This window comes from Dendropsophus ebraccatus, chromosome 6, assembly GCF_027789765.1.
Source record: "Dendropsophus ebraccatus isolate aDenEbr1 chromosome 6, aDenEbr1.pat, whole genome shotgun sequence".
Classification (NCBI taxonomy): domain Eukaryota; kingdom Metazoa; phylum Chordata; class Amphibia; order Anura; family Hylidae; genus Dendropsophus; species Dendropsophus ebraccatus.
The window spans coordinates 143,294,028-143,320,859 of NC_091459.1; the positions used below are offsets into that span (position 1 = coordinate 143,294,028).

The 26,832-nt window shown below is 42.4% G+C and overlaps 1 long non-coding RNA gene across 2 annotated transcripts in view; it reads left to right on the forward strand.

The window, feature by feature from the left end:
* The window catches only part of LOC138794503 (uncharacterized), a 54,338-nt gene that overhangs the window by 3,884 nt on the left and 23,622 nt on the right, over nt 1-26,832 (forward strand). For both annotated transcript variants that reach the window (XR_011363458.1, XR_011363459.1), the window contains exons 2-3: nt 15,971-16,074; nt 22,884-23,040. This is a non-coding gene — a long non-coding RNA (uncharacterized lncRNA). The remainder of the gene's footprint in view (nt 1-15,970; nt 16,075-22,883; nt 23,041-26,832) is intronic.

Sequence of the window (26,832 nt, forward strand, 5' to 3'; positions counted from 1 at the left end):
CGGATGAGGGGGATGTTGATTCAGGGGTGGCATTGCTGCAGCAGGACACTGCCTCTGAAAGCCAGGGGGGTGTCTGCTCCAGTAAGGTGGTAAACAGGAGTTCAGGGCAGGCCAGGCAGGTACTGGTAGTGGGGGACTCAATTATTAGGGGGACAGACAGGGCAATCTGTCACAAAGACCGGGATCGTCGACGGTATGTTGCCTTCCTGGCGCTCGAGTTCGTCACATCGCGGATCGGGCTGACAGATTACTGGGAGGGGCTGGCGATGACCCAGCAGTCATGGTGCACATTGGCACCAATGATAAAGTTAGAGGTATGTGGCGGGTCCTTAAAAACGATTTCAGGGACTTAGGCAGGAAGCTTAAAACTAGGACCTCCAAGGTGATATTCTCCGAAATATTACCTGTACCACGAGCCACACCTGAGAGACAGCGGGAGATTAGGGAGGTAAATAAGTGGCTCAAGAGCTGGTGTAGGATAGAGGGGTTTGGGTTCATGGAGAACTGGGCTGACTTCTCGGTCGGTTATAGGCTCTACGGTAGGGACGGGCTGCATCTCAATGGGGAGGGTGCAGCCGTGCTGGGGGAGAAGATGGCTAAGAGGTTGGAGGAGTGTTTAAACTAGGGACCGGGGGGGAGGGCAACTACAATATAGTAAGTGAAGACAGAGTAGATGGAGAGCTGGGCCTAGATTATGGAACTGGGGGTGGAGCGGCGGGAGGGATTAGAACAGTTACTAGTGACAAGAGAAAAGGGAATATGGACAAACATATTAAATGTATGTATACTAATGCTCGAAGCCTCACTAATAAAGCTGAGGAATTAGAACTCATAATGGTTGAAGAGAAATATGATATAGTGGGGATAAGCGAGACATGGCTGGATGAGAGTTATGACTGGGCTGTTAATATCCAGGGTTATAGTCTATTCAGAAATGACCGTAATAACAAGAAAGGGGGAGGGGTCTGCCTATATGCGGGAGGATATAAGTGATGATAATGTGGAGTCTCTTTGGGTAGAAATAAGGGGAGGGACGAAGAATAATAAAATTCTTATAGGAGTGAGTTATAAACCTCCAAGTATAGTGGAAGAGTCAGAAAATCTTCTTATAAGACAAATAGATGCGGCAGCGAAGCAGGGGGAAGTCATTATTATGGGGGACTTTAACTACCCAAATATCAACTGGAAAGCAGAAACCTGCAGCTCCAGGAAGGGAAGCGGATACTGGAAATAGTAAAAGATAATTACCTTTCCCAACTAGTACAGGAACCAACAAGAGGGGGGGCCCTTCTGGACCTGATCTTAACCAATAGGCCTGACAGAATATCAAAAATAGAGGTGGGGGGTCACCTAGGTAATAGTGACCATAATATAGTAAGTTTTCAATTATCCTTCAATAAAATAATTAGCAGAGGGGCTACAAAAATATTAAATTTCAGGAAGGCTAATTTCCAAAAACTAAGAGAGGACCTTGGGAACATAGACTGGGACAATGCCTTCAGCAATAAAAGTACACAAGAGAAATGGGACATATTTAAGAGCATCCTGGGTAAATCGTGTGAATGGCACATACCATATGGGAATCGATCCTGTCAGACTAATCTGATCGGCTTCTATGAAGAGGTGAGTTATAGACCGGACCTGGGGGGAGGCTGTGGATGTTGTGTATATAGACTAGACCTGGGGGGGGGCTGTAGATGTTGTGTATCTAGACTTTTCAAAGGCATTTGATACTGTGCCGCATGAAAGGTTGGTCTACAAAATGAGGATGCTGGGACTTGGGGAAAACGTATGCAAATGGGTAAGTAACTGGTTGTGTGATAGAAAACAGAGGGTGGTCATTGATGGAACATATTCAGATTGGGTTTTAGTTACTAGTGGGGTACCACAGGGGTCAGTGTTGGGTCCACTTCTTTTTAATATTTTTATTAATGATTTTGTAGAGGGGCTACAGAGCAGAATCTCCATTTTTGCAGATAATACTAAACTGGGTAAAGTAATCAGTACAGAGGAGGATAATATCATATTACAGAGGGATTTGGAGAAGCTGGAGGCTTGGGCAGAGAAATGACAATGAAGTTTAATGTGGATAAATGTAAGGTTATGCACTTGGGCCATAGAAATAATAAATACAGTTATGTGCTAAATAATAAAACACTGGGTAAAACTACTTCCGAAAAGGACCTGGGGGTATTGGTGGACAGTAAACTCATCTTTAGTGATCAATGCCAGGCAGCAGCTGCCAAGGCTAATAAAATAATGGATTGCATCAAAAGAGGACGAGATGCTAAAGATGAGAACATAGTTTTGCCTCTTTATAAATCACTGGTCAGACCACACATGGTATATACTGTGTACAGTTTTGGGCACCGGTATATAAGAAGGACATAGGTGAACTAGAGCGGGTGCAGAGGAGGGCAACAAAGGTCATTAAGGGAATGGGTGGGTTACAGGACCAGGATAGTTTATCAAGTTTGGGGTTATTTACGCTAGAAAAAAGACGTCTTAGGGGCGATCTGATCACAATGTACAAATATATGAATGGACAGTACAGAGATCTTTGTAGTGATCTCCTTACTCCTAGGTCTGTAACCATGACAAGGGGGCATCCTCTACGTCTAGAGGAAAGAAGATTTCATCATCAGCATCAACGCGGGTTCTTTACTGTACGAGCGGTAAGACTGTGGAACTCTCTGCCACATGATGTTGTCATGGCTGATTTATTAAATACGTTCAAGGGAGGCCTGGATGATTTTCTTGAACAATATAATATTACAAGTTATGGGCATTAGATTTCTGGTGATACGTTGATCCAGGGACTGTTCTGGTTGCCATTGGAGTCGGGGGGGGGGGGGAGTTTTCTCCCTGTGGTGGGGCGGTTGTCGTCTGCCTCGTGGGGGGTTTTGCCTTCCTTGGATCAACACAGTAGGGTTTCCCTAGGTTGAACCTGATGGACTCTTGTCTTCTTTCAACCTTTTTTACTATGTTACTATGACTTAAATTATTAAAAATAATAATAATTATCTAATTGTCAACAGACACACCCCTAAAGGCCTAGCCAAGCTTCTATAAGGTTGAGGTGACATATGGTATTTGGCTCAGTATTTGGACCTCACTGTGCGCACAATTGATCAGCACTTGAAGGTAGTATCACTATGCAGGTGTATGTGTGCATGTTGTTTTTTATGTTTTTATACAGGTATATAAGAGGAGGTGGTGTGTGACATATGTAGGATCAGTCTGGACAGCAGAGGGAGAGCAGGCTTATGTGATGACATCCTGACAGCAGGCAGCATGGCAGCCATGAGTGTATGTGGCAGGGAGGCATACAGCTCCGAGCTGCCCGGACACCTCTAGCAGAGCGCGCGGCACCTGTGCTCACAGCTATCCTCATTCATTTCCAGACTAATGTGCTAGGTGTAATTATGGAGGAGGATCCAGTCTACCTTGTCCGTAAAGCGACATCCCCAGAACTCCCTGGGAAGATGGTGTCATGTGCTGTAATAATGGTTTATTAGCTAATCACTGTACAAAAAATCCAGCAGCAGCCAATAAATGTCTCCTGAGTGACGGCGATACCGGGCCGGACACAAGGACACCGAGTTATTATCTCCTTTATAAAGGTTTTGTTTTACTGCTATATGGTTTTATATTGTGCTCTTACTTTTAACTGTTGGTTTATTTACTCATTTATTTTGTTTATTTTTAATTGTAGAATATTGTTGTTTTATTATACTGTTTATATATTTATGTTATTTTTTAAAATATATCATTAATATTTCATTTATTTTAATATTTTTTTTACATCTATCTATCTATCTCCTATCTCCTATCTATCTATCTATCTATCTATCTATCTATCTATCTCCTATTATCTATCTATCTTCTATCTATCTATCTATCTATCTATCTATCTATCTATCTATCTATCTATCTATCTATCTATCTCCTATCTATCTATCTCCTATCTATCTCCTATCTATCTATCTATCTATCTCCTATCTATCTATCTATCTATCTATCTATCTATCTATCTATCTATCTATCTATCTATCTATCTCCTATCTATCTATCTATCTATCTATCTATCTCCTATTATCTATCTATCTCCTATCTATCTATCTATCTATCTATCTATCTATCTATCTATCTATCTATCTCCTATCTATCTATCTTATCTATCTAATCTATCTATCTTCTATCTATCTATCTCCTATCTATCTATCTACCTATCTATCTATCTATCTATCTATCTATCTATCTCCTATCTATCTATCTATCTATCTATCTATCTCCTATCTATCTATCTATCTATCTATCTATCTATCTATCTATCTGTCTACTACCTTTTTTTTTTTTGCGTTTTCCTCCTGTAAGAAACAACTAAGTGTCATCACATAACCCAAATACCAAAATAGTTTTTTTTCTTTTTGCATAGTAAAAGTGATGCAAATACCAGGGCGCATGTAACCGGAAAAGCCAAACCAGTCTTACTGCACTTTCTGATGTAAGACCGTGTAATGGGAGATCACTGCCGTATAGTTCCTGGGTTAATATTTACTTAGGTATTGTTGTTTCCTACATGTCATCCTCTCTGTTATAATACAGTCCCCTATGTAAGGGATAACAGGCAGCTGGCTATATGCCGCTCCTGGCATTCAGACTGTTTTTTTCTTGTACTAGCAAAATGTACATTCCTTTAAAGAATTATTTCTCTTAAAGGAGAAATCCGTCGAAAAATTTTATTAAAGTATTGCATTGTCCCCCACAAGTTATACAAATCCCCACTATACACTTGTTACAGGAAATGCTTATAAAGTGCTTTTTTTCCCTGCACTTACTACTGCACCAAGGCTTAACTTCCTGGATAACATGGTGATGTCACTTCCTGGATAACATGGTGATGTCACTTCCTGGATAACATGGTGATGTCACTTCCATCACCATGTTATCCAGGAAGTGACATCACCATGTTACCCAGGAAATTACATCACCATGTTATCCAGGAAGTGACATCACCATGTTATCCAGGAAGTGACATCACCATGTTATCCAGGAAGTGACATCACCATGTTATCCAGGAAGTTAAGCCTTGGTGCAGTAGTAAGTGCAGGGAAAAAAGCACTTTATAAGCATTTCCTGTAATCAGTGTATAGTGGTGATTTGTATAACTTTTGGGGGGCAATACGATACTGTAATAATACTTCTTTTGCTTTTGTAAGCACCACTGCAGTTTTGGCTGGAAATCGAGATAACTCTGATCCCTGGCCTTAGAGCCCAGTTGGATGACAGGGTGCAATGTGTTGTCATTGGCTTACTGAGGGCTGCCAGCTCTGCCATGTTTGTACACCTATAAGGTCCTGCCAGATACCGAAAAACTATTTTAAAAAAATAAATAAAAAAAACCTGATTTTAAAAACGCAGTGTGAACCCGGCCTAACCCGAGCATGCACCATTTATATTAAAGGGCTTTCTCAGATATTTACACTGAACCTCAAGACTCTCTCCAGGAACCTGTATACCAGTTCAGTGACTACCAGCTTCCCATCATGGCCACAATACACACCTGTAAAATAAGGACGAGCAGGTATGGTGAGGATTGCCACAGCCCTAGCATCTACATGAGCACTCTGCTCACTCTGCATTCAAGCTGGGCTTTCCAAATACATTAGGCATAGCAGATAGCCAGTTGTAAAATAAAATATATTAAAATAAAATATATGGGGGGAGATTTATCAAACATGGTGTAAAGTGAAACTGGCTCAGTTGCCCCTAGCAACCAATCAGATTCTATAGATTGTGAGACGTCTCTTTGATCTCCTAGACATCTTCCTGTGCTCCGAACCAATGGAGTCCTAGTAGAAAAAAAATTCATAATTGCAGAGAGCTCTTCCAGCAAAAAGGGAACTTTCTTGCATTGTTCTAAGTATTCCTTATGGATTCTTGGCTTTGCTCCATTCGATATCATTGATCCATGCATAACACTTTGCATGGCCGCCTTAAAGGGGTTGTTCGTCAAAAATGTTTTTGTCTTTCAAATCAACTAGTGCCAGAAAGTGTCAGAGATTTGTACTTTACTTCTATAAAAAAAAATATCAAGTCTTCCAGTGCTTATCAGCTGCTGTATGTGCTGCAGGAAGTGCTGTATTCTTTCCAGTCTGGAGAGGAGAGGTTTTCTATGGGGATTTGCTGCTGCTTTGGACAGTTCCTGACATGGACAGAGGTGGCAGCAGAGAGCACTGTGTCAGGCTGGAGAGAATACCCCACTTCCTGCAGGATATACAGCAGCTGATAAGTACTGGAAGACTTGAGATTTTTTTAATGGAAGTAAATAACAAAAAAAAAGGAACAACCCCTTTAAGGCTAGTCCACACGTAGTGTCTCCAATCTTATCTCCTCAAACCACATTTTGCTTCCTACAGCTCCATCCATACAACATCATTGAATACCTAACGGGGCTCATTGTTATGTATATATCAGTAGTCCTTGCAGTATAGTAACCACCATGGCTTGCTGCACAGAATACACAAATCTGCGGAGAAGAGATAGAGACAAGGAGAAAGTGACTAGAGGGGTGAGGGTAACACAATGGCCCCCTATCACAGTCCTGGGGGGCGTTTGTTGATCAAACACTATCAGAATTAGCGGCTAAGTCCACTTCACTGGGTGATGGCAGAGAAAGGACTCATCGTGAGAACATCAACAACTTCCTCGTTGACAACACAAACCTCGAGGAAGTGAGGGAAGGGATTTCCTGGCCCGGCCGGCCCTTATGTGTGGCCCTCGGCTGTGTAACCAGCGGGAACACCATATGCTAGTGCTGGGGGGATTACAGGACACATAGGTGTTAGAGTTCCCATGCACCTTCTATGGATGATAAAAACAATTGTTTATTGGGTGACGTATAACAATGAACAATCATTTTAGCTGACCGATTTTTGAGCAATAGTCGTCCTTAGTCCAATAATCATATATGACCAGGCTTAAAGGGGTTATCCAGCACTACAAAAACATGGCCACTTTTCCCCCTCTTCTCTCCAGTTCAGGTGCGGTTTGCAATTAAGCTCCATTTACTTCAATGGAACTGAGTTTGAAACCCCACCCAATCTGGAGACAAGAGAGGGAAAAATACGCCGTGTTTTTGTAGCACTGGATAACCCCTTTAACAATTGTGACAGCCAATATGGACTCAAAGAGGTACGGCTGTGTCTGCAAAATGATCAGTCATCGATAAATGATAGTTCAACCATCGACCTATTTGTATCTAACGTGTATGGCCACCTCTAGGGCCCTATTACTTGTGCTGATGCACAATGGAACCGAGTGGTGACCTTGTAGATTGGCGCTCATTTGCTTAAAGAAGCACTATGGAAATTTTTTTTTGTTTGAACACCCCCCACCCCGCGGTATCCCACAGCGCTGTTTCCTTCCGATGCTGCAGCAACGTTCAAATCCTGTGCACGTTCACATCACCCACTATTCTGTCTCCATGTCGGTTGAAGGCTGGAAGCCACAATCTCCATTGGATTCTCTTTGGGAAAGCATCGTGGGTGGGGGTCATTATTAATGGCTGTCAACCAAATTACTGTTCTTACATCTACATTATATGGACAGGAAATAGCTCCGGTAATGGCCATCACCTTGTATTCCATGGCCGCTGTATACAAACTCTGCTCTGCTACCATATAGTGGTGATATATCACCGGGCAGCTTAGCAGATGGTTCCATTCAGGGTAAGAAAGCAAAGGGAGTCAAAAGCCATTGTCACCCCATGAGTGTATATATAGCAGCCATATAACCTAGATCCCGGATAGGAGGTCACTGCACCGCTGTGATACCACCGCCTACGAATATAAAACTGCAGGCTACTCTATCACACCATGTACAGTATATATGGGCCAAGCTCTGAATTCATCAATAACATCCAAAGAGTCAACCACCAATTCCTAGAAGATGCTGGGAGTTGTAGGTGGTAATAACTAGAGCGTGTTCATACTGACAGTATAACGGTGCAGGCGGTGTAGACACCAGCTGTGCCTCTATATAGGTCACCATAATGCCGACATATTGTGCTGACGCTGCATCTGATGGAACCCTTAACCTTCCCCCATTCATTCATTTGGTGTCAGCATATTCCTACATTTTCAGAAGGATCTGTCATTGATTTATTGTGCGGGGAGGGATGCAATCCAGAGTCATGGCCAATAGATTGTTTCCTGGTGGAGATAAGGGATATCTGGGGCAGGCACTCACCACAAAATAACACCTGATATAGAGGACCATAATACATCATCTAGTATATAGTACAGGACTATGGCCGTCAGGATGTTTAATCCCTGTACTGTCTACCTAATATGTTACAATACCTTTCTTTTTATTTGTGTGTAATATTCAGGTTAAGGGGTACTGGGGTACTCTGGAGAAAAAAACTCCAGTCTTCCAGTACTTATCAACTGCTGTATGTCCTGCAGGAAGTGATGTATTCTTTCCAGTCTGACACAGTGCTCTCTGCTGCCACCTCTGTCCATGTCAGAAACAAATCCCCATAGAAAACTTCTCCTGCTCTGGACAGTTCCTGACATGGACAAAGGTGGCAGCCCTCCCATTCAGGAGGCACTATGATTGCACTAATATTCTGGAGGCACTATGGTTGTACTAATATTCAGGAGGGACTATGGTTGCACTAATATTCAGGAGGCACTATGATTGCACTCATATTTAGGGAGCACCATGATTGCACTCATATTTAGGGAGCACCATGATTGCACTCATATTCAGGAGGCACTATGATTGCACTAATATTCAGGAGGCACTATGATTGCACTAATATTCAGGAGGCACTATGATTGCACTAATATTCATGGGGCACTATGATTGCACTAATATTCAGGAGGCACTATGATTGCACTCATATTTAGGGAGCACCATGATTGCACTCATATTCAGGAGGCACTATGGTTGCACTAATATTCAGGAGGCACCATGATTGCACTCATATTCAGGAGGCATTATGATTGCACTAATATTCAGGAGACACTATGGTTGCACTAATATTCAGGAGGCACTATGATGGCACTACTATTCAGGGGGCACTATGATTGCACTAATATTCATGGGGCACTATGATGGCACTAATATTCAGGGGGCACTATGATGGCACTAATATTCAGGAGGCACTATGATGGCACTAATATTCAGGAGGCACTATGGTTGCACTAATATTCAGGAGGCACTATGGTTGTACTAATATTCAGGAGGCACTATGATTCCACTCATATTTAGGGAGCACCATGATTGCACTCATATTCAGGAGGCACTATGATTGCACTAATATTCAGGAGGCACTATGGTTGCACTAGTTTTCAGGAGGCACTATGGTTGCACTAATATTCAGGAGTCACTATGATTGCACTAATATTCAGGAGGCACTATGGTTGCACTAATATTCAGGAGTCACTATGATTGCACTAATATTCAGGAGGCACTATGGTTGCACTAATATTCAGGAGTCACTATGATTGCACTAATATTCAGGAGGCACTATGGTTGCACTAATATTCAGGAGGCACTATGATGGCACTAATATTCAGGAAGCACTATGATTGCACTAATATTCAGGAGGCACTATGGCTGCACTAATATTCAGGAGGCACTATGATTGCACTAATATTCAGGAGGCACTATGGTTGCACTAATATTCAGGAAGCACTATGATTGCACTAATATTCAGGAGGCACTATGGTTGCACTAATATTCAGGAGGCACCATGATTGCACTCATATTCAGGAGGCATTATGATTGCACTAATAATCAGGAGACACTATGGTTGCACTAATATTCAGGAGGCACTATGGTTGCACTAATATTCAGGAGGCACTATGATGGCACTAATATTCAGGAGGCACTATGATGTCACTAATATTCAGGGGGCACTATGATGGCACTAATATTCAGGAGGCACTATGATGGCACTAATATTCAGGAGGCACTATGGTTGCACTAATATTCAGGAGGCACTATGGTTGTACTAATATTCAGGAGGCACTATGATGGCACTAATATTCAGGGGGCACTATGATGGCACTAGTATTCAGGAGGCACTATGGCTGCACTAATATTCAGGAGGCACTATGGTTGCACTAATATTCAGGAGGCACTATGATGGCACTAATATTCAGGAAGCACTATGATTGCACTAATATTCAGGAGGCACTATGGCTGCACTAATATTCAGGAGGCACTATGATTGCACTAATATTCAGGAGGCACTATGGTTGCACTAATATTCAGGAAGCACTATGATTGCACTAATATTCAGGAGGCACTATGGTTGCACTAATATTCAGGAGGCACCATGATTGCACTCATATTCAGGAGGCATTATGATTGCACTAATAATCAGGAGACACTATGGTTGCACTAATATTCAGGAGGCACTATGGTTGCACTAATATTCAGGAGGCACTATGATGGCACTAATATTCAGGAGGCACTATGATGTCACTAATATTCAGGGGGCACTATAAAGGCACTAATATTCAGGAGGCACTATGATGGCACTAATATTCAGGAGGCACTATGGTTGCACTAATATTCAGGAGGCACTATGGTTGTACTAATATTCAGGAGGCACTATGGTTGCACTAATATTCAGGAGGCACTATGGTTGCACTAATATTCAGGAGGCATTATGATTGCACTAATATTCAGGGGGCAATATAATTGCACTAATATTCAGGAGTCACTATGATTGCACTAATATTCAGGAGGCACTATGGTTGCACTAATATTCAGGAGGCACTATGGTTGCACTAGTTTTCAGGAGGCACTATGGTTGCACTAATATTCAGGAGTCACTATGATTGCACTAATATTCAGGAGGCACTATGGTTGCACTAATATTCAGGAGTCACTATGATTGCACTAATATTCAGGAGGCACTATGGTTGCACTAATATTCAGGAGTCACTATGATTGCACTAATATTCAGGTGGCACTATGGTTGCACTTATATTCAGGAGGCACTATGGTTGCACTAATATTCAGGAGGCACTATGATGGCACTAATATTCAGGAAGCACTATGATTGCACTAATATTCAGGAGGCACTATGGCTGCACTAATATTCAGGAGGCACTATGATTGCACTAATATTCAGGAGGCACTATGGTTGCACTAATATTCAGGAAGCACTATGATTGCACTAATATTCAGGAGGCACTATGGTTGCACTCATATTTAGGGAGCACCATGATTGCACTCATATTCAGGAGGCACTATGGTTGCACTAATATTCAGGAGTCACTATGATTGCACTAATATTCAGGAGGCACTATGATTGCACTAATATTCAGGAAGCACTATGATTGCACTAATATTCAGGAGGCACTATGGTTGCACTAATATTCAGGAGTCACTATGATTGCACTAATATTCAGGAGGCACTATGGTTGCACTAATATTCAGGAGTCACTATGATTGCACTAATATTCAGGAGGCACTATGGTTGCACTAATATTCAGGAGGCACTATGATGGCACTAATATTCAGGAGGCACTATGATGGCACTAATATTCAGGAAGCACTATGATTGCACTAATATTCAGGAGGCACTATGGCTACACTAATATTCAGGAGGCACTATGATTGCACTAATATTCAGGAGGCACTATGGTTGCACTAATATTCAGGAAGCACTATGATTGCACTAATATTCAGGAGGCCCTATGGTTGCACTAGTATTCAGGAGGCACTATGATTGCACTAATATTCATGGGGCACTATGATTGCACTAATATTCAGGAGGCACTATGATTGCACTCATATTTAGGGAGCACCATGATTGCACTCATATTCAGGGGGCACTATGATTGCACTCATATTCATGGGGCACTATGATTGCACTAATATTCAGGAGGCACTATGATTGCACTCATATTTAGGGAGCACCATGATTGCACTCATATTCAGGGGGCACTATGATTGCACTCATATTCAGGGGGCACTATGATTGCACTCATATTCAGGGGGCACCATGATTGCACTCATATTCAGGAGGCACTATGGTTGCACTAATATTCAGGAGGCACCATGATTGCACTCATATTCAGGAGGCATTATGATTGCACTAATAATCAGGAGACACTATGGTTGCACTAATATTCAGGAGGCACTATGGTTGTACTAATATTCAGGAGGCACTATGGTTGCACTAATATTCAGGAGGCACTATGGTTGTACTAATATTCAGGAGGCACTATGGTTGCACTAATATTCAGGAGGCACTATGGTTGCACTAATATTCAGGAGGCATTATGATTGCACTAATATTCAGGGGGCAATATAATTGCACTAATATTCAGGAGTCACTATGATTGCACTAATATTCAGGAGGCACTATGGTTGCACTAACATTCAGGAGGCACTATGGTTGCACTAGTTTTCAGGAGGCACTATGGTTGCACTAATATTCAGGAGTCACTATGATTGCACTAATATTCAGGAGGCACTATGGTTGCACTAATATTCAGGAGTTACTATGATTGCACTAATATTCAGGAGGCACTATGGTTGCACTTATATTCAGGAGGCACTATGGTTGCACTAATATTCAGGAGGCACTATGATGGCACTAATATTCAGGAGGCACTATGATGGCACTAATATTCAGGAAGCACTATGATTGCACTAATATTCAGGAGGCACTATGGCTGCACTAATATTCAGGAGGCACTATGATTGCACTAATATTCAGGAGGCACTATGGTTGCACTAATATTCAGGAAGCACTATGATTGCACTAATATTCAGGAGGCACTATGGTTGCACTAATATTCAGGAGTCACTATGATTGCACTAATATTCAGGAAGCACTATGATTGCACTAATATTCAGGAGGCACTATGGTTGCACTAATATTCAGGAGTCACTATGATTGCACTAATATTCAGGAGGCACTATGGTTGCACTAATATTCAGGAGGCACTATGGTTGCACTAATATTCAGGAGGCACTATGATGGCACTAATATTCAGGAAGCACTATGATTGCACTAATATTCAGGAGGCACTATGGCTGCACTAATATTCAGGAGGCACTATGATGGCACTAATATTCAGGAAGCACTATGATTGCACTAATATTCAGGAGGCACTATGGCTGCACTAATATTCAGGAGGCACTATGGTTGCACTAATATTCAGGAAGCACTATGATTGCACTAATATTCAGGAGGCACTATGGTTGCACTAATATTCAGGAGGCACTATGATTGCACTAATATTCAGGAGACACTATGATTGCACTAGTATTCAGGAGGCACAATGATTGCACTAGTATTCAGGAGGCACTATGGTTGCACTAATATTCAGGAGGCACTATGATGGCACTAATATTCAGGAGGCACTATGATGGCACTAATATTCAGGAGGCACTATGATTGCACTAATATTTAGGGGGAAGACTAGAGACAATACACCATTTCCTGCAGGACATACTGCAACTGATAAGTACTGGACAGGTTGAATTGAGGGATCTTGGACAAGAGAGTACAGTCAGATGCCCGGGATCATTAGGAGGTCGTTGGGTAATCATCCAGCTTGTCTCCTCTCCAGCCCAGGCCATGTATTTGTATGTTTGTTTCTATGTTACATTCCCTTGTCACATTATGCGGACGGCGCTTCCTATTTGTCACCTCCGTGCTCGGCTGACTGACGCGTTACCTTGACAAATGACAATCATTGTCCTTCCCTAATTTGACTCTGTAAATCCTCCTGCAGCAGCTCTCTATTCTGTAACTTATATTCCTTATTGTCTTCTTAGGAAACGGGGGGGTATAAGCCATAGATTTTTTTTTTTTCTCCGCCCTCGGTTGCAGTATTAGGTGTTTTTTTTCCTGTTGAGACAATGTTGTTAATAGACTTCCCAAACACAAGCGTCCCATTGTATCCAGGATATCTAGAAGCCACTGACACACTCCGCACATTGTCTCGGAATTAAATTATGTCGCTTTGTTTGACACCTGCTGAGAGGCCTGAATGCTGCAAAGGAAATTGGGTGGTGGAGTGGCTGGAAGTGATAATTAAGTTTTCAATTAGAAATGGAAGCCCCCTCCCATGCTGTAATATTCATCACTGGCTCCATGTACAGACTGCTAATATACACAATAAACCTGTCCTATGCTGCTCTGTATTATACAGTATCTGTATAGTATTTTCTATGCAAGTGAGAAATATGAATAGGATTTTTGTAGACAACCCCTCTATAGGGGTCACAAAAGACATTGAAGGAAGCTGCTGCCTTCAGGAACATCCTAGTAACCGACCCATTGATACAACCTGAATAAGAAAGCTGGAGGCAGGCTGCTTATAGGAAAGGCTCTCTACTATGTCAGTCGGTATCGATTAGTGACAATAGCAACTAATATTCAGGAGGCACTATGATTGCACTAATGATCAGGGGGCACTATGATTGCACTAATATTCAGGAGGCACTTTGAGGGCACTAATATTCAGGAGGCACTATGATTGCACTAATATTCAGGGGGCACTATGATTGCACTAATATTCAGGAGACACTATGGCTGCACTAATATTCAGGAGACACTATGGTTGCACTAATATTCAGGAGGCACTATGATGGCACTAATATTCAGGGGGCACTATGATTGCACTAGTATTCAGGAGGCACTATGATGGCACTAATATTCAGGGGGCACTATGATTGCACTAATATTCAGGAGACACTATGGCTGCACTAATATTCAGGAGACACTATGGCTGCACTAATATTCAGGAGACACTATGATTGCACTAGTATTCAGGAGGCACTATGATGGCACTAATATTCAGGAGGCACTATGATTGCACTAGTATTCAGGAGGCACTATGATGGCACTAATATTCAGGGGGCACTATGATTGCACTAATATTCAGGGGGCACTATGATTGCACTAATATTCAGGAGACACTATGATGGCACTAATAATCAGGGGGCACTATGATTGCACTAATAATCAGGGGGCACTATGATTGCACTAATAATCAGGGGGCACTATGATTGCACTAATATTCAGGGGGCACTATGATGGCACTAATATTCAGAAGACACTATGATGGCACTAATATTCAGAAGACACTATGATGGCACTAATATTCAGGAGGCACTATGATGGCACTAATATTCAGGAGACACTATGGCTGCACTAATATTCAGGAGGCACTATGGCTGCACTAATATTCAGGAGACACTATGGCTGCACTAATATTCAGGAGACACTATGGCTGCACTAATATTCAGGAGGCATTATGTTTGCACTAGTATTCAGGAGGCACTATGTTCGCACTAGTATTCAGGAGGCACTATGATTGCACTAGTATTCAGGAGGCGCTATGATTGCACTAGTATTAAGGAGGCACTATGATGGCACTGATATTCAGGAGGCACTATGATGGCACTAGTATTAAGGAGGCACTATGATTGCACTAGTATTAAGGAGGCACTATGATGGCACTGATATTCAGGAGGCACTATGATGGCACTAATATTCACTCATGTGTCACACTTTTGTTTTAGACAGGCAGTGTAAGAGTGTTATATTTGTTGAGAACAGTGTGTAGCAGTCTTATTTCCAGAGACACAGTGTTGTGCTAAAGCCAGAGGCAAGTGGATGCCAATACTGATGCCTCTTTACTATTACATTTTGTTTAAAGTGTTAATATTAAAAATACATGACTTTTTTCTCCTAGTGATTTGCGCTGGAATATCCAGACCCCAGAGATACTGAACTCTTCCGACTGACACGGATAGAAAAGCGAGAGAGTTCTGACGCTTCCTTTTTCTTTTTTCATTAGTTTTAAACCTAAATGATTGCATAGGCTTCTCCGCATTACTCCGAGCAGAAATTAATAAAAGCTGTAAAAGTCAGGACTTTGATGTAATGTCTTTATTCTTTCACAATCTCCATTTCCAGGAGCTCAGAGAAAATACTTTGCAAGAGGTAATTACGAAAAGTAGGACGAGGCGCGCACATCGGAGATAAAGAGACACAATTCTATAGAACTCAATACATTACTGGTTTGTGCTTTATTTTAATATCAGGGAAAAAACCTTTATCTCTTCCCTTCTTCATTTCATTTCTGTTTTTTTATTTAAAAGTTTATAACAAAAGTAATTACAATATTATTATTATCATTATTATTATTATTATTATTAGGCATTACCTTCCCTGGAACATTGATACTAATTATTGCCAGCCATAACTAACAACCTTATTATTATAATAATAGTCATTATATTTATTATTATAACCCATTGAGGATGTGGCCTAGTTTGGTACTTAATGCATCTATTTTATTTTCTAACTTTTTTATGTTTTTTATATTTATGTTTTTTTATGTTTCTCTGGAATTAAATGTTTATTTTTGCAGGAGGACTTAACGACACAGTTACGGTGTAAAATCATTGATAAACTTTTAGTACCTTAAAGTGACTCACAATCTGTCCCGCCCAAACCACTTGTACCTTCAGATCTGTTCTGGGGTCCGTTCGGCAGGTGATGCAGATATTGTCCTAAAAAACAACTTTTACGGTACAAGCAGTTTGGGGGGGGGGGCAGATTGTGGGTACAGAGTCGCTTTAAATGTTACTGCATTGGAAGACCTATAGACTTTTCATTTTTCTGGCACTATAGCTGAGCTGAGGATTGTTTTCTGTCGGAGAAGGATAAAATATTTAGTGGTTCCATTTTGGGCTAAAAATGACATTTTGAATCATTTGGGTTTGCTAAATTCTGCCTTTTTTATTTTATTGCTTGGTATTGTTACCATTACAGAGCGTGAAGCTGTGGACCGGCATCAGGAACTCCCACCATCATGTATAAATGATGCCGGGAAAACTGACAAAATGTTAACTAGGCTTTGCTGAGGCTGTATCAGTACAGTTCGGGGAAGATTTAAACGCTGTTAAAAGGGTATTCCAGGGAAAATAAACAGGATAGGGGAAAAGTAGGAGATTGCTGGTAATATAACCTCTGTACTCCCTGCTGATATCTGTATTGGGCCCCTTCTGTATTATCAATAGAGCCACAGATACGGCTTATGACCCGCGGCTCTATTCATTCCTACGGAGCGACGGAAAAAGCAGAGTGCAACGCTCTTCCTGTGTACTCAGCTCTTTCTATCGCTCCGTACCCACGGCTCTATTCATAATACAGAAACCAGGTCCCAATTTGGAGATCGGCGGGGGGGTACAAAGGTCTGACCCCCCACGATTTTGTGGATAAGGGAAACGTTTATTTTTCCTGGCATCATATTTATACATGATGGTGGGAGTTCCCGATGCCGGCCCGCAGCCTCACGCTCTGTTGCCCCCAAACATTTTACATGCTGGTCTTATACAAAAATATTATCAAAGTTACAGAATAAGGGTACGTTCACACAAACACGGCCAAAATACAACCTCAAAATTCTCTTCTTTAAAAAACATTGTATTAACCTTAAAGGGATTGTCTATTCATTATAGATAACTAAACATGCTTTGGGGGTTGTAGGGAACATAGCAAACATTTGTACTCACATGTCCTGCTCCCATGCCAGTTTCTAGGCCACCTGGTGTTTGTTGTCCTCTTCTTCTATCCCTATGCTGTATGTGCCGAGTGGGCATCTTTAGACCAGATGGCGAGTCAGCAGAAGCTTTGATGAAGAGGACCACCGGGTGGCCTGGAATACGGCAGGGGAGCAGGCCAGGTATACACGTTTGTTATGGTCAGGACATTATGGATGTGGCCCAGTAGGTATACTAATATGTTAGAACTAGGTGCCATTGTAACTGCTATAGCAAAACAGCAGCAACCTTGATTGTGTAGAAATGAAAAGGGAAGCAATGGACTGACAAGAAAACCCCTTCCTCTCTCAACCCCCTTTAAAGTGGACCTGTCTGCAGAAAAACAGGAGTATAAATAAGTGCCTGGCTAGATAGAGCTCATTAGAATTGAAGGTATGCCTTGTATAAATGAGGCTAAAAAGCCCAGGGGGTGTTCCTCAGCATGGCCAAAGCCAAGCTAAACTCTGCCCATATCTTCTTATTCACTACCTCTATACCCACATGCTTCTGCCTACCCATTTGACTGACAGAAACTAGCTAAAGAGGACATGGGCTGGCCTTGCCTTGGCTTTTGCCATGCTGGGGAACACCCCCTTGGCTTCTGAGCCTTATTTACATAATAACAAGCATATGATGTCAAGGAAGGGAAGGGTCGGGTATGTTAAATTTTAATGTCTGACCCTTTCTGTTTTTGAGCCAGATGTTTAAGTGTATTAGGGAGGGATTAGGTGACATAGCTCTCAGCCAAACAGACTTTAATTCAACAGCTATTAAAGGGGTATTCCTTTTAAACAAGCCTTTTGATATGTTGATGCTCATGGTGAGATGAACAATTCCTTCCATACTTGTTATTATGTATTCAGTCTCCTTCCCCCAGTTCTCAGCTGCTGCTTTTTGCTGAAGACACAAAAATCTGTGTGTGAGGTTTTCTCTCTGTCTCCTCCCCCTCCCTTCTGAGACAGCTGGTGTAAATAAGTCCCTGACTGGCTTTATCTGTAACAATGTAGCAACTTTGTAATGCTAGGAGGGATAATCACAGTGTGTTCATCAGCAACTTGACCTCAAAACAACCCTCCCAACATTACAAAGTTGCAGATAAAGCCAGTCAGGGACTTGTTTACATCAGCCGTCTCAGAAGGGAGGAGGGGTAGACAGGGAGAACGTCTCACATACAGATTTTAGTGTCTTCAGCAGAAAGCAGCAGCTCAGAAATGGGGAAAGGAGACTGAATAGATAATAACAAGTATGGAAGGAATTGTTAGTCTCACCATGGGCAACAACATATCAAAAGTTATGTTTAAGGGGAATACCCCTTTAAGGCTGGGTTCACACTACGTATATTTCAGTCAGTATTGTGGTCCTCATATTGCAACCAAAACCAGGAGTGGATTGAATACACAGAAAGGATCTGTTTACATAATGTTGTAATTGAGTGGATGGCCGCCATTTAATGGCAAATATTTGCTGGTATTTTAAAACAACGGCTGTTGTATTGAAATAATGGCCGTTATTTACTGTTATATGGCGGCCATCCACTCAATTTCAACATTGTGTGAACAGAGCCTTTCTGTGTTTTCAATCCACTCCTGGTTTTGGTTGCAATACTGACTGAAAGATACTGACTGAAATATACATAGTGTGAACCCAGCCTTAATATGTATGAACATCTTAACCCCTTAGAAGACCGGGCCAATTTGCATCTTTGCACTTACGTTTTTTTCCTCCTTGTTCCTAAACGGCCATAGCACTTGCATTTTTTCACCTAGAGACCCACAAGAGCCCTTATTTTTTGCACCACTAATTGTACTTTGCAATGACAGGCAGACTTCTTTAATAAAGTACACTGTGAAACCAGAAAAAAATTCAAAGTGTGGTAAAATTGTAAAAAAAAAAAAAAAAAAACGAATTTTTTTTTTATTTTGGGTTTGTTTTTACGCCATTCACCCTGGGGTAAAACTGACTTGTTATATATGTTCCTCAAGTCGTTACGATTACAACGATATGCAACATGTATAACTTATATTGTACCTGATGGCCTGTAAAAAATTCAAACCATTGTTAACAAATATACGTTCCTTAAAATCGCTCCATTCCCAGGCTTATAGCGCTTTTATCCTTTGGTCTATGGGGCTGTGTGAGGTGTAATTTTTTGCGCCATGATGTGTTCTTTCTATTGGTACCTTGATTGCGCATATACGATATAGATTTGATGCGACCAAAAATGCGCAATTTTGCACTTTGGGATTTTTTGGCGCTGACGCCGTTTACCGTGCAAGATCAGGAATGTGATAAATTAATAGTTCGATCGATTACGCATGCGGCGATACCAAACATGTTTATTTATTTATTTTTATTTATAACATGGGGAAAGGGGGGTGATTTAAACTTTTTTTTTTTTAACACTTATACTAGAAGCCCCCCTGGGGTTACGGTTATTCCCCCCCTGGGGTTAGGGTTATTCCCCCCTGGGGTTAGGGTTATTCCCCCCTGGGGTTAGGGTTATTCCCCCCTGGGGTTAGGGTTATTCCCCCCTGGGGTTAGGGTTATTCCCCCCTGCGGTTAGGGTTATTCCCCCCTGGGGTTAGGGTTATTCCCCCCTGGGGTTAGGGTTATTCCCCCCTGGGGTTAGGGTTATTCCCCCGGGGTTAGGGTTATTCCCCCCTGGGGTTATGGTTATTCCCCTGGGGCTAGGGTTATTCCCCCATGGGGTTAGGGTTATTCCCCCTGTGGTTAGGGTTATTCCCCCCTGGGGTTAGGGTTATTTCCCCTGGGGGACTTCTACTATAAGTACACTGATCTCTCATTGAGATCTTTGCAGTATAGATATATAGATACAGTATAGTTATACTGCATAGATCAATGAGATAGGTACTCTATTGCTTTTGGCTGCTGCAGCTGAAAACAATAGAATGCCGACTAGAATAGAATGTAAACTTTGACAGCTGCATTTAAAATGCTGATTAGCGGGCACAGTGATCAGACCGTGTCCGCTAATAGCCGCTGCGTGAAGCACCCGGGACCACAGCGGTTCAAAGCGGAGTCGCCGTGCGGCCCCGCTCTGAACCCTCCTGAGGCGACCACAGGGCGTAAATATACGCCCGTGGACTTTAAGGGGTTAAAGGGGTTCTCCAGCATTAAAAAAAACATGGCAACTTTCTTCCAGAGACAGCACCGCTCTTGTCTCCAGGTCAGAGGCGGAATCTGAGCGGACTTGAAACGGATCCCGCCTCCTTCACTGACTGGCTGAGCGTCAGACACCAGGAAGCGGCCGGGGACCGGAGCACCGCGATACGGGACCCGCCGCTGAAACCAGGGAGGTGAGTGGACGTCTTTTCTCTCAGCTTCCTCCTCCCTGGCCAGATCCCAAAATAGCCCCACCGCTGGAGTACCCCTTTAAGCTCCTTTCACTTCAATGGAACTGAGTTACAAAACCTGCACCCAAACTGAAGACAAGAGTGGTGCTGTCTCTGGAAGAAAGTGGCCGACACACACAGTGTTTGTACTAGCTAATAACTCTATACCAGCATATCGTATGTCAGGTATTTCTATGTTCTGTTACAGCATGAATTATAAAAAGTTTAAGCACACAATTATTTTAATTATTATTATAAGACAAAAAAATGACACCCGTATATTATTTACAATAGCACTTATACTAATTAGGTTAATAATGCTAATGCTAACAATGAGAGTACTAATTAGTATTATTAATAATTATACATATTAAAATTTATTATATCACTGTAGCATATAACTTGCCAGGAAAATGTTATATGATTGCGATGCCTGACATCTTAAGGAATACTAGCAGATATGATCTTTAAGGCTATGTTCACACAACGTATATTTTCGTAAAACTACGGCCATTGTACAACGGCTGTGATTTATACGGAAATATATGTGCCATTGCTGCCTCGGAATCCCGGCTGGAGAGTATACACATAGTATACGCTCCGGCCGGGATCCTTTGCAGCGCCGCAAACAACTGACGTCAGTTTTCTGCCGCCGCAATTTATTGAATAGCAGCCGCAGAAAACCATGTCAGTGCACACTATGTACGCTCCATAGTGTGCAGTGGGGAGTTCTGATGCGGGCGCGCACGCATGCGCCCGCATCAGAACTCTGCGGCTGCAAAGATCATCCGGCCGGTACTCTTTCCAGAGATCGACCATTCGGGTCACGGAACGGCGGATCTCTTACTGTGTGTGCACATAGCCTAAAGGAGTAGTTAACCAAAAAAAATTCTTTCAAATTAACTGGTGGCAGAAAGTGCCAGAGATTTGTTCTTTACTTCTATTAAAAAGTCTTCCAGTACTTATCAACTGCTGTCTGTCCTGCAGAAAGTGATGTATTCTTTCCAATCTGGAAAGCAGGGGAGGTTTTCTATGGGAATTTGCTGCTGCTCTGGACAGTTCCTGACATGGACAGAGGTGGCAGCAGAGAGCACTGTGTCAGACTGGAGAGAATACAGCACTCCCTGCATGACATACAGCAGCTGATAAGTACAAGAAGACTTTATATTTATATTTAATAGAAGTGAAGTAAACATCTCTGGCTCTTTCTGGCAACAGTTGACTATAAAGAAAAAAATGTTTTAATTATAAACCCCTTTAACATTTTCTGCATGTTTCAAATAATTTTTACTTTTAATTCGGTAAGCAGTAAGCAATGGTAAGTTCCATAAGGGGATTGCAAAAAATAAATATAGAAATATATATACAGTATATATATATATATATATATATATATATATATATATATATATATATATATATATTTCACCTTTTTGTTTTTAAATGGAAAAAAAACAACAATAAAATAAAAAAATTGGATTGCCATGTGTATAATTTGAGCAATTAAAGGAGAAGTCTGGCTATTTAAAATAATCTCACAGCTGGCAGGGCAGGGGGAACATAATAAACAATCATTACTTACCTCTCTCTTTGTCTGCGAAACACCAGTCCACAGGTTCCGGGACCAGAAGATATTTTGCCCTGAGTTCCGAAGACGTCATGAAAATGCCCATCCAAGCAGATGGATTTCGTGCTCAGCCAATCAATGACTGCAGTGGTGTCCCCCCCAGTCACTGGCTGAGCAGGCAGACCATCAACCAGGTGGTGAGGTCAGCTCGGCAGGAGATCCTGTAACCTAATGGGGGTGCCAAAGTGGTGATCCAGCGCAGCTACGGCACCCGCCAGCTGTGACATTTTTCAAATAGCCGGACTTCTCCTTTAAAGATAAAAATTCCTAATTGCATAATTGTGTGTGTTTTTTTTTTTCAGATCATAAAAATGAGAAAACGACCAAAAAAGTGACCAAAAAGTCACAAAAATCTATCCCAAAAGTGTATCAATAAAAACTCTGTTCAACCAGGAAGTAAGAGACTTAAACCCACGGAAACAAATGGGTTTTTGGTGATTTCAGAAGTGTCACAGACAGGTAAGCAATGTGTCATGCATCGCAGCAAGTTTCTTCTTTTTACCCTATACACTTTACAAGAGTTCTGACTCTTAGGGTCCTATTCCACGGGCCGAGGAGGGCCCGATCAATGATGTAAATGAGCGGCGATCTGCCAGATCGCCGCTTGTTTTCTGGGCCTATTCCACGGCCCGATGATGGTTGACCGAGGGCTGCAGGGACATCGTTACCGATGTCCTTGCAGCATCCTACATTACCTGTCCAGGCTTCTTCTGCGCTGTCTTCATCCCAGGGTCCCGCGCGCTCTATCTTCAGAATGGCCGGTCAGCTGACAGGCCACACTCAGCCAATCACAGGCCATGGCGGTCCCGGCCTGTGATTGGCTGAGCGCTCGGTCAGCTGACCGGCCATTCTGAAGATAGAGCGCGCGGGACCCGGGGATGAAGACAGCACGGAGAAGAAGCCGGGACAGGTAATGTATGCTGCTGTTCCTTGTCAAATCGTCGGTCGCCTGCCGCGCACCGCTATTCAACCGTAGCGATGTGGGGTAACCATGATTTTAGCTCTGGCCCTAGATGAACGATCAGCCGATGACACGATCATCGGCTGATCGTTCTCTCTATTTCACCGAACGATAATCGGCAGATTCGGGCCAAGTGGGGCCGATCCGGACGATTATCGTTACTGTGGAATGAATAGGGCCCTTAGAAGGTGAGGAGGAAGGAACAAAACCGGGAGAAAAAAATAAAAACGCTCTGGATTGGAGCGTCTAGTCTAGAGAGGAGTGAATTTCTAGGCATAATAATATAATTTAATATAATATTTTTTAACAAATAAATTAATTGGTTAATGAATTGGAAGGAAAAAAAACAAACAAAACAAAACTGATATTTCAAAATAAAAAATAAATGTTATGTTGGGTTTTTTTTTACATTTTTAAGTGAAAGTTAAAGGAGAAGTCCGGTGAGGTGGCCAAAAATAATCATGGGCAGGGCGTAAGGTGGGAGAGTAAAAAAGACACTAAGCATACCTGTCCCCATGTCCGCAATTTGCCACATGACTGGGTGACATCTTCTCCTGGGTTCTGCATATGTCACAACCCGGCTGAAATGTTACAAGCGGGTGGGATTTAGCCCGCTCAGCCAATCAGTGACTGCAGCCGTTTCCCGCCCTGGCTGGCTGAGCGGGACATCTGTCTGCCGGGTCGGGAGCTGGAGGGGACGGAGCGGGACAGGTGAATATGACCTCTTTTTTATGTTTCCCCACTCCCAGCCCCCATTTTTTTTTTCTTTTTTGCCCCACATCGGAATTCTCCTTTAAGTACAATGAAGAAAAATAAGAAAAATATGGTCATGAAGCAAGCTGTGGATTTCACCGATCTATAGAATTTCATTGTACAGACTACAAGCAGAGTTTTTCCTTGTCGGAGTAAATAACTTATTTTTCATAAACAATTAAGGCTTGGGATGCATGCAGTAAGTAATGGAGAGCTTCCTGGGATAGATGCGATTATTTGAAGCACTGCGGCGGCATCTTCTTCCATCACTTCATTCACTATTTATGGCGTTCCACCACTCGCTCTCCCCCGATGAATCATCCGCCTTTGATAATTGTACTCAACATTATTGTGTAGCCATTTATTTACAGTGGTAATAAAAGAGGCAGCGCTCTGGCTTCAATCCAAATCAAATTAAAGGGATTACAGGATACTTGAAAGAAGAAGAAAGAAAGGAAAGGCATGGGGAGTCCAATGGGAACGATTTACTAGACACCGAGCCATGATCTAATGCAATCATTTGGGTGATCTTCACTCTCATAGCAGGCAGCCTTGTCATTACTTGAAAAGAAGGGCACTGCTATATATTAGCACTTGTCAGTCTAATTATTCTTAGTGATAGAAGAGAAATTGCACATTGCTTTTCCCAGCAAGTCTTCTTGTCACTTAGTTTCTCCCAACCGTTCCGACATGTATATGAAATGAAACGCACAAGTCAGAACTAGACCCTAAATTACCTGCTGTGCGACCCGTGTAGTCTGGAGTATCATAAAGAACATTACTGTACAGGTCACTGTCTACAACCAAGTCCTTTTCTGCTGTTATTACTCTTAGGCCATGTTCACACAACGTATTTTTTGCATAAATCACGGCCGTTGTTGCAAATTGCAACAACGGCTGTGATTATTGCAAAAGGTACAATGCATGGAATGGAACCCCGGCTGGAGTGCACACACATAGTATACGGTCCGGCCGGGATTGCAAGCGGCCGCACGAAAAACTGACATTTCAGTTTTGTGTGGCTGCTATTCAATGAATAGCAGACGCACAGATATCTGAGTTTAGGAGGCCCAGTACACTGCAACGGGTGGATACAGCAGGAGGACTGCCTGGAAAACTGGGATACAGCCTATGGTTATGGCTGTATCCCAGTTTTCCAGGTGGTCCTCCCGCTGTATCCACCCTCTTCACGGAGCGGGCAGACAGCGGGAATCATTGCTGAGAGTTCGGGTTCGTACGAACCCCAACCGAACCAGGTTCAGACCATCCTTAATCCCAAGCAGTGTTGAGCAGCAAAACTATTCGGGTTTGGCAACGTTCTCCAAACCTAAATACTGACAATTTAACTACCAGCAGCTGACAAAGCTGGGCAGGCATTCAACTTCACCAGCCGATGGGAGCCAAATGCCAAGCGTTTTTGTGCCGAGAATGTTGCCGAACCCAAACAGTTCAGCAAGTCCATCCCAACACTAATGCCAAGTGATAAGTAGGGATGAGCGAAGCGGCCGAGGTTTGGGTTCGTATGAACCTGAACTATCGGCTTCTGATTCCCGCTGTCTGGCCGCTCCGTGGAGAGGGTGGATACAGCCTGTGGACCGCCTTTTACAGGGAGACAGCGGGAATCAGAAGCCGATAGTTCAGGTTCATACGAACCCCAAGCTCGGCCGGTTCGCTCGTCACTAGTGATTAGCTATAATAGTGGTGGCAAATGTTGAATTCTGCGGTGCCACCACAGTCTAACTGAAGCTTAACATGATGACCCCACTACGGCCCCTAACTGGCTGAGCGGACCTGACATGTCACAACCCGGGTTCCCACTGAGACCAGGAAATGATCGGGGACCCAAGGACCGGATCGGCGGTATGTGGCCACCACTGCTAGAGTCGGGGAGGTGAGAGCATGTTACTTCTTATCCTCCCTTTCCCCGACACTTGTGGAAAAAAAAGAGGTCTCCCCGGACTTCTCCTTTAACTCAGAATGCTATAATAGGGTAATTTTCTTTCAGCCCTTTATTTTTATATACAGTATGCATTAGTACTTGCTCTAAAGACTCTTCATGACTTTCACTTGGATGACCAATAGGGACGAACAAACCTTTGAGCATGCTTGGCATTTGACTACCGGTGGCTGTGTGAGTTTGATGCACCCTCAAGACTGCCTGGAAGACATGGATACAGCCACAGGCCATAGGTTGTATGGACCTAGGACTGGTTTGGTCTTTCCCAACCAATTAGCACGTATAGGCTGATAATATTGAATAATACGGCTTTGGGATAAAACTGAATTAAAGGAAATTGCAGAAAGATTAAAGGTGTTGAGTAGGAAAAGTCGATAAACTTTAAATAAAGGTCCAACAACGATAAGTAATCCTAGCGCTAGAAGAAAAATCCCCTGATTTTTGTACTGAATTTCGGTGGAAGTTACATTGACTCCCACTCACGGTGATCTCATATGTTGCCAAGCGACAACATATTTGTCAATGAATAAGATGAGTCATTAATAATGAGGAAAAAAGTAAAGTAAATAGCGCTGAAAGA